General features: G+C 27.9%; 3 pseudogenes; 1 reads left to right on the top strand and 2 right to left on the bottom strand.

Annotated features, from left to right (window-relative positions):
* Window positions 1–388: 388 nt before the first annotated feature.
* LOC138874437 (uncharacterized) lies at window positions 389–1,597 on the bottom strand (annotated as a pseudogene).
* Window positions 1,598–5,335: 3,738 nt separating this feature from the next.
* LOC138874442 (uncharacterized) lies at window positions 5,336–6,524 on the bottom strand (annotated as a pseudogene).
* Window positions 6,525–7,875: 1,351 nt separating this feature from the next.
* Window positions 7,876–9,671, top strand: LOC138874476 (uncharacterized; annotated as a pseudogene).
* Window positions 9,672–9,746: the final 75 nt, after the last annotated feature.

Raw genomic sequence — 9,746 nt, 5'->3', positions numbered from 1 at the left:
TAAACATGATTATGAATAAACTTACCTGGTTTTGTAACTCGTTTGAATGCTCCATAGCTTTCAGAAGTTTGTATATAATCAGATATTTTATTGAGAGAAGATAAGAGAGAGAAGGTGAGTATGAGGATGTCCTTTCTTCCTCGGATTTACATTCTATATATAGAAAATTAAAACGACTCCTACTGTTCACAAATGACTCTTACTATTCATGAACGACCTTTACTGTTCATGATTATGACTCTTACTATTTACTTTACGACTTTTTTACATGACTCTTACTATTCATGAACGACCTTTACTGTTCATGATTATGACTCTTACTTTACGACTTTTTTACATTATTTGTTTTCAATAGTTGTTTCCTTTATTTGTCTTCTTGCTGATACCTTCAATCTAGTTGGACTTCTGGTACATAGTTATCATCTCCGTTGCACTTTGAACATATGTGGTCTGGATATTTGTGTCCCACTAGTTTGCAGTATCTTGTCAATAACTCCTTTGAAATAAATTTTTTTTTCAATGCTCTGGTAGTTGGTTGCATTTCTGGCTTTAATAATGATAGAATCCATTTCTGGACTTCATCCATATCTCCTTGTCGTAGTTCTTTTGAGTTGGCATATATCATTAACTAGTGTCTGGAATAATAGCTCCAGATAGCATTTCCTTGTAGATAATTGATAGCTAGTTCTTGAATAATAGTTGTTATACCAATTATTCTTTTGTTGGCATAGAAACTTGGTATCTCCATTTTCTGTATCTCCGGTTGTTTCTCTATTTCTTCCGGTATTATCATATCTCGTGTTAGTCCTATCTTTATCACCTGTATAATGGGTTTTATTTCATCATATAGTATTTCAGCTGGTGCTGTATAGAATTTGATGAAGAATAGGTTGCCTTTTGTAATTCTTTTGAAGGTGACAAATGCTTTGTATAGCTCTGGTATTCCAATTATTTCTTCTCCGTCGTGGGTATATACGGTGCTGAGTAGTCCGTAGTTGTAACATGTCTTTACTAGGTTGGCTTTTGTTTTTGGTTGGGCTATTAGCCTATTATATCCCTGTAGTTTTTGGGTTATATAATCTTGTGTTGGATCTGTAGTAGTAGTTGATCTGGGGTTTAGGTTTAGAAATGTCTGAATTTTATATATATTCTCAATATATGTTTGAGTAATATGGTTATATACCTTTTTGTTGTGGTGTAGGCTATTAGCATAGGTTGTAGTTTGTGGGGTTATAGCTATTGCTTCTTTTGGCTTTTTTGATGTAAATGGCTTATCAAATACGTTGTTTAAATTTACATTGGTATGTAGCTTCTTATTCACCTGTTTGCTTGTGCCTGCAGCTGTAGGTAAACAAACTTTGTCATGGGTTTTTTGGAGTTTCCCAACGTCTCCTTCTAATTCTGGAATTTTTAAGTCTTCCGATCGACTTAGCTCCGCATTTTTATAGTCATGCTGCTGACTTTCTAGCTGTTGTAATCTTTTGCCCATACTATCCATCTGTAATGATAGGGTAGTAAGGATTGCAAATATATCTTTCGATTCTTGATTCTCATCAGTTTGAGTACTTTTGTCTTGATAAGTAATCTGCAATAACATTCTTGTCAGTTCGTATTACTTCAATTGTAAATATAAAATTTTGTATATTCAATACAAGTCTTCTTATTTCCTTTGTAGTTACTGAATCTTGTGCTTTCCGTGTTATCCACCATTTTACTTGTGTATTATCTGTTCTTACAATAAACTTGTTATAAACAATATATGGCTCAAATGCTAACAAACATTTATATAATCCAAATAGTTCTTTCCTATTTATCTCCCATTTAATTTGTGGTTCCGTGTATGATCCTGAATAATATCTACAATGGTGTTCAATATTTTCATTATCATATTTATATTTTAGAACTCCTCCATAGCTGTGATCACTAGAATCAGTTTCTACAATATATGTGAACTTTTTCTTTTCATCTGGGAAATATAGTTTTGGTAATTTTTTACACATATTTTTTATCTTCTGTATATGTATTTTATCCTTTTCGTCAAAATGATATTCTATATCCTTTTTTAATTTTCTCTGTAATGGTTTTAAGTTTTCTGCTAATTTAGGAATATATTCTCTTACTTGGTTAACCAATCCTAAAAATGATTGTAACTTCTTTTTTGTATCAAGTGTTTCATTTAAGTTAATTATTTTTTGTACTATATGGGTTTGCATTTTTATTCCGTTTTTGTCTATTTGTATACCTAAAAATTCTATTTGATTTTTCATTACTTCTGCTTTCTTTTTACTTAAACTTATTCCTGATATTTCTACAATGTGTATGAATTTTTCTAGTAGTTTTATATGTTCGTTCTCTGTTCTAGAATATAACAGTATATCATCTATATATATTATACAATTTTCTAATTGGTTAAAGTAGTTATCCATAAAATGTTGATATCTACCTGGTGCATTTTTATATCCAAATGGTAATACATTCCATTCATAAAATCCTTGTGGTACTGTGAATGCTGTTAACTTCTTAGATTCGTCTTCTAGTTTTAAATGGTAAAATCCTGATTTACAATCAAACTTACTGAAATAGTTATATCCTTGTATTTGTCTGATTTTTAGTATTTTATTTGGTATCGGATAATTATATGTTTTTGTTTTTGCATTTAAATTTCTATAATCTATAACCATACGGCTTTTTCCTCGTTTTTGTTCACTATGCTTATTTACTATAAATGCCGGGCTAGTATGTTTACTATTACTTTCTTGTATGTACTTATTGTCTAATAATTCCTTTATATGCATTTTAAATTCTGTTAAATCATTAAAGTTGTATTTTAAAGGTTTTTGTGTTACTATGCTATTTTCATCTATTAGTTCAATCTTTATTTTTGTTTTATGTTTTTCCCATCCTTGGAGTGGATTATCATTATATAGTAATTCTAATTTATCTTGCAGTAGTTTTATTTTATTTATTGAGAAAATGATTATCTCTATATTATGGTTGCTTTGTATTATATTTTCTAATTTTTGGGTAATCTTTTCACTTCTTTTAATCCAGGGTGTTGTTTTTCATACTTTATTATTTACTCTTTTTGCTCATAATTTTTGTTTACACGGGGTAGTAAACCACCAATGTGTTTTTGTTATTATATGTGGGTATAATTTATCTAAAAATGGCATTCCTAATAATATATCTTTATTTGTGAATTCATAACTATATATTTCTTCTATGGTTAATATTTTATCCCATATTTGTATCTTTATATTTCTTGCTTTGTATGTTATCATACTTCCCTCATTATTGAATCCTGTTACTACTATGGGGGGTTTTTAGCTTTTCCCATTTACTTTCTGGTAAACAATTATGTCTACACATGTTAGCTTCTGCTCCTGTATCCATCATAGGTGTATAGTATCTATTATAATATCCTTCTACTATTATCTTGGCAAGTATGTATATCTTTGGCATTATATCAAAGTTCTTTTTATTATTATTTTCTTATTTTCATAACTTATCGTTAATTGTCTATCTTCTAATTTATATGGTTTGACTTTTTCTAACCATTTTATTCCTAGTGTAATGTTTTTATCGCCTTGATATATTTTAAAATTTATTAATATTGGTATTCCTCCAATAATTAATTCTTTTTCAGTTGTTTCTTCGTTTTTTCTTAACGCTTTTGGTAGTTCTGAATTTTGCTGTTCTATTGTCACTATCTCTTGTTCTGGTATTAATTCTCTTATAACATAATTCTCTTCCTGCCCTGTATTTATTAATATTAAATATTTTCTTTGGTCCATTATTCCTGTTATATAATAATGGTGTGGGTTTATTTCTTCTATTTTTTGTTCTATTAATTTTTGTGGAGTTATATAATTTATTCTTCTTGATGTACTTCTTGATGTACTTATTCTTGATGACGTTTCTGGCATTTCATTATTTGTTCGTTTTAACGTGCTTAATCTTTCTTTTACTATTTCTAAATCTTCTTCCATGTCCATTTCCGTATAACTGTAATCATTGTTGTCTATAACTGATACTATTCTTTCGAATGGATTTTCTATTTTTATTTTATTTATTTTATTTTTAGCTGTTATCTTATGTTTTGTTGTTAAGACATATAGATTTTTACATCTTGCTGTGAATATTTTACTTCCTGGTGCTAATTCTATTCCAGACATTTTCCAGTATAGTACTAATGATTTATCTATATTTTTATCATCTACTGCTACTGAATAGTTAGCACTTATTATAAATTTAAATTTTTGGTATATTAAGTTACCTCTTACGGCACTTATTATACTCTTTTCTATAGGTTGTACAATTCTATCATCTGCCAAGTATATTTCTATAGGGGTATCTATTCCTTCCCTAAAACATGCTTTTATTAGGATCTCCGTTCCTCCTAAGTGTACATATTTTATTGGATTTTTTGCTTTTATATCTTGTATTTCTTTATTTAGTAGTCTTTTATTTAAAATTGGTATTTGTGCTTTACCTTTGATGTATTTACAATCTATTATATGTTCTCTTTGGCTTACTACATAGTATTCTTCTTTCTGTCTTTTAAACCAATTCTTTGTTATTGGTACTTCTAATATTTTGTCTATGCTTAGATCCAATTCTTTTCCTTTTATTTTTTCAAATATATTAGCGTCAAATATTATTTTTTGTTCTGAAGATTGTTCATCTTGGTGTTCTTCTTGTTGTATAATTTGTATATCTTTTTCAGTCATTACTTTCTTCGTCTGATTCTTCTATATTATTGTCTATTTCTTTTTCATTTTCGGGGAACTCGTTTTCTGATATCTCATATATGCTGTCTTCACTGCTTAATTCATAATCTACATATTCTATTTGTGTATATTTATCATTATCTATCATTATTTCGGTAATTTGTTTTTTCTTTGGGTTTTTTGGTAATCTACAATCTTTGGCTAAGTGTCCTAGCTTTCCACAATTATAGCAAGTACATTCTGTTAGTTTTTTCTTTTTCCTATATGGTTTTTTATGTTTATAATTTTTTACATAATATCTTCCTCTTGGTTTCCTATGTTTATATTTTGAATATTTTGATTTAAATTTCTTTCTCTTTCCTTCTTTTTTGTAATATTTATCTGTACAGCCAAATTGGGGTGCTATTCTACTTTTGCAGCATGCCAAATTTTTACTAATATTTTATCCATTTTGATATTTTCTTTATATTTTTCGCATAATTCTATAAACCAGTTTTGTAGAAATTTTAATCGAGCTCCTAGAGTATCTGCTAGTTCTGCTTCATTCCAATTTTTTATTATTTTTGAGCTAAACGGTTCTGGTAATTTTGTAAAATATAATTTTCTTATTTCCTTACTTTCATCTGGACTATATGTTCCTTTATAATAATAGTCTCTAAATGCACAAGTATATTCGTCTATATAACACATATTACATATTGCTAATTTTGTCATCAAATTTCTATTTGTAGTTTTTTCTTTATTTTGTTCTTCTACTTCTGTTGTCATACTACTAAACTCATTTCTTATTGCTATTTCATATTTATTCAATATATCTGTCACTGTTGTTGCTGTTGTTCCATCAAGTTTTTTATTACTTCTTAATGTATCTAGGCTTTCACTTGATAAATTTTGTAACCATAGTTTTACCGTTCCTATAAGTGTTCTTTCTATATATCCTGGTGTTTCAGCTATTGCAATTTTATTATCTATTAGTTGTTTAGAGATGTACCCTATCCATAATTTGATTGTTTTATTTATATCTGCTACACAATCTAGATCTAAAAAATTACATTGTTCAGTTATCTGTCTTGGTGTCCATTTCCTATTTAGCCTTTTATCCCATAATGTTTTATTTCTATCATATGAATCATAACTTACTCTGTAATAGGTTGGGTTTAGTTGTCTTGGATTTTTTACTCCTGATGTGCTTGGTTTATCTTCAATCATATCTCCTGTATTTATTTCTGGATTTGTTTTCATCTTTTCCGTTTTTTCTATTAGTTCTGTGTATGTTTCACTTGTTTCTGAATAGTCTTCTCCTAGATTTGTGTCGTTATCACTTTGGTCATTTATTTCGTTCATGCTTATTTTTGGTGGATTATCCTGTATTTCTTCTAACTGTAATTTGAACTTTTCTATCTCATTTGTCAGTTTTAGCTCTTGTTCTTCTTCTTTACGTTTTTCTTTTTCTTTTAGTTTATTAGCGTATAGCTGTTTTAGCATTTCTAATTCTTTTTCTAATTCTGTTATCTTAGTGTTTTTTACTTCTTCTATCTGTTGTATTTTTTCTTTTGCTTGCTGTTGTATTTCTTTTATTTCTCTTTTTCTGTCTATTTCTTCGTTTTCTTTTGTTATTCTAACCATTGCGGTTAAACTATCTTCTAGTTTTACAGTTTCTTTTTCTAACATTAAGTTCAGGTTATTTCCTATTTTCTTGTATCTTCTTCCTAAGTTGGAAAATATTATTGTTATTTTTAATCCTTCTGGATTTTCATATGTTTTCGCTTCTAGTGCGAACTCTTCTTTATTCATCTTTTCTTTATATAATTTATTCTTCTTAATGTATTTCTTGATGTACTTATTCTTGATGACGTTTCTGGCATTTCATTATTTGTTCGTTTTGACGTGCTTAATCTTTCTTTTACTATTTCTAAATCTTCTTCCATGTCCATTTCCGTATAACTGTAATCATTGTTGTCTATAACTGATACTATTCTTTCGAATGGATTTTCTATTTTTATTTTATTTATTTTATTTTTAGCTGTTATCTTATGTTTTGTTGTTAAGACATATAAAGTGGAAACCAGTAGGCAAGGAAGCCGTTTAGGGGAGTACACAGAGTTGAGGCGCTGTTAGGGTAAATGATTGAAGCATGAAAAATATGGTAGTGACCAGAAAAGATTGTTCAGTATAACTTATTAAAATATGATAAACTCTATGATAAACAAAGAGGTTAGAGGGAATATGTTTAGTAAACACATGATAAGGATAAATAGTAAATCTGAATGAACAACCACACGTATTTATTAGAAGAAAATATTGACTACAAAATACTTATATTATATATCTTTAACAGACTTAATAACGATGTTAAAAGAAAAATTTATGATATTTTAGTTACTTTTGAAATAATATATGTAATGGAACAAGCATTTACAGAACTAATTGTATCACAAGAAATAGATATATTAGATCTATATGAATTAGATTTATATTCAGATTAATGATCACATATCAAGTTAATAAAATCTGTTTATAAATGAAACATAACACTTTTCATTACATAAGATTCTATAACACCCAGAAATGGAAACTTCTTAAAAACCTCAGTAACATAAATAGAAAAATAGATTGTGTTAGCCACAATATTAAAACCTGCAAAGACATAATTAAATATAATAGATTACATAATAAAGCTTTATTAACTATAGAGAAAGAAATTGAATTTTATAGAGATAATCTTGAGACTTATCAATACAGAAAAACAATAATTCTTACAAATATTAAAACAATGAATATATGTATCAGCAGGTATACATCGCAGTATTAAAATTAAAATGACCCCCCCCCCCCACAAAAAAAAAAATTGGTATCAGAGCTATGATAAATAAACATATACTTTAAGAAACAAAATCATGGAAAGGAACACTGACATTAATAGTACAAATCTGCAAAAAATACCCATAAATAGTGAGACAATTATAGAAAATACACAGATTAAAATAATTAAAAAATCAAGGAAAATAAGGAAGAAACTGAAAAAACTATACCTAGAATATGAATACCTAGGTATTACAAAAACAAACAAAACTAGGCTATGTGGATTAATCGATATAATATCTAAAACAGAATATAAATATATTTGCTATCTTAAAAAGAAAAGATGAATAAAGAAGAGTTCGCACTAGAAGCGAAAACATATGAAAATCCAGAAGGATTAAAAATAACAATAATATTTTCCAACTTAGGAAGAAGATACAAGAAAATAGGAAATAACCTGAACTTAATGTTAGAAAAAGAAACTGTAAAACTAGAAGATAGTTTAACCGCAATGGTTAGAATAACAAAAGAAAACGAAGAAATAGACAGAAAAAAAGAAATAAAAGAAATACAACGCAAGCTAAAGAAAAAATACAACAGATAGAAGAAGTAAAAAACACTAAGATAACAGAATTAGAAAAAGAATTAGAAATGCTAAAACAGCTATACGCTAATAAACTAAAAGAAAAAGAAAAACGTAAAGAAGAAGAACAAGAGCTAAAACTGACAAATGAGATAGAAAAGTTCAAATTACAGTTAGAAGAAATACAGGATAATCCACCAAAAATAAGCATGAACGAAATAAATGACCAAAGTGATAACGACACAAAGCTAGGAGAAGACTATTCAAAAACAAGTGAAACATACACAGAACTAATAGAAAAAACGGAAAAGATGAAAACAAATCCAGAAATAAATACAGGAGATATGATCGAAGATAAACCAAGCACATCAGGAGTAAAAAATCCAAGACAACTAAACCCAACCTATTACAGAGTAAGTTAAGATTCATATGATAGAAATAAAACATTATGGGATAAAAGGCTAAATAGGAAATGGACACCAAGACAGATAACTGAACAATGTAATTTTTTAGATCTAGATTGTGTAGCAGATATAAATAAAACAATCCAATTATGGATAGGGTACATCTCTAAACAACTAATAGATAATAAAGTTGCAATAGCTGAAACACCAGGATATATAGAAAGAACACTTATAGGAACGGTAAAACTATGATTACAAAATTTATCAAGTGAAAGCCTAGATACATTAAGAAGTAATAAAAAACTTGATGGAACAACAGCAACAACAGTGACAGATATATTGAATAAATATGAAATAGCAATAAGAAATGAGTTTAGTAGTATGACAACAGAAGTAGAAGAACAAAATAAAGAAAAAACTACAAATAGAAATTTGATGACAAAATTAGCAATATGTAATATGTGTTATATAGACGAATATACTTGTGCATTTAGAGACTATTATTATAAAGGAACATATAGTCCAGATGAAAGTAAGGAAATAAGAAAATTATATTTTACAAAATTACCAGAACCGTTTAGCTCAAAAATAATAAAAAATTGGAATGAAGCAGAACTAGCAGATACTCTAGGAGCTCGAATAAAATTTCTACAAAACTGGTTTATAGAATTATGCGAAAAATATAAAGAAAATATAAAAATGGATAAAATATTAGTAAAATTTTTGGCATGCTGCAAAAGTAGAATAGCACCCCAATTTGGCTGCACAGATAAATATTACAAAAAAGAAGGAAAGAGAAAGAAATTTAAATCAAAATATTCAAAATATAAATATAGGAAACCAAGAGGAAGATATTATGTAAAAAATTATAAACATAAAAAACCATATAGGAAAAAGAAAAAACTAACAGAATGTACTTGCTATAATTGTGGAAAGCTAGGACACTTAGCCAAAGATTGTAAATTACCAAAAAACCCAAAGAAGAAACAAATTACCGAAATATTGATAGATAATGATAAATATACACAAGTAGAATATGTAGATTATGAATTAAGCAGTGAAGACAGCATATATGAGATATCAGAAAACGAGTTCTCTGAAAATGAAATAAACAAGGATATAGAAGAGTCAGATGAAGAAAATTATGACTGAAAAAGATATACAAATTATACAACAAGAAGAACACCAAGATGAACAATCTTCAGAACAAAAAATAATATTTGACGC

Source organism: Nicotiana sylvestris, chromosome 8 (genome assembly GCF_000393655.2).
Source record: "Nicotiana sylvestris chromosome 8, ASM39365v2, whole genome shotgun sequence".
Taxonomy (NCBI): Eukaryota; Viridiplantae; Streptophyta; class Magnoliopsida; order Solanales; family Solanaceae; genus Nicotiana; species Nicotiana sylvestris.
The sequence above is the reverse complement of the archived record's forward strand: the minus strand, read 5'-3'. Positions and strand labels throughout refer to the sequence as shown.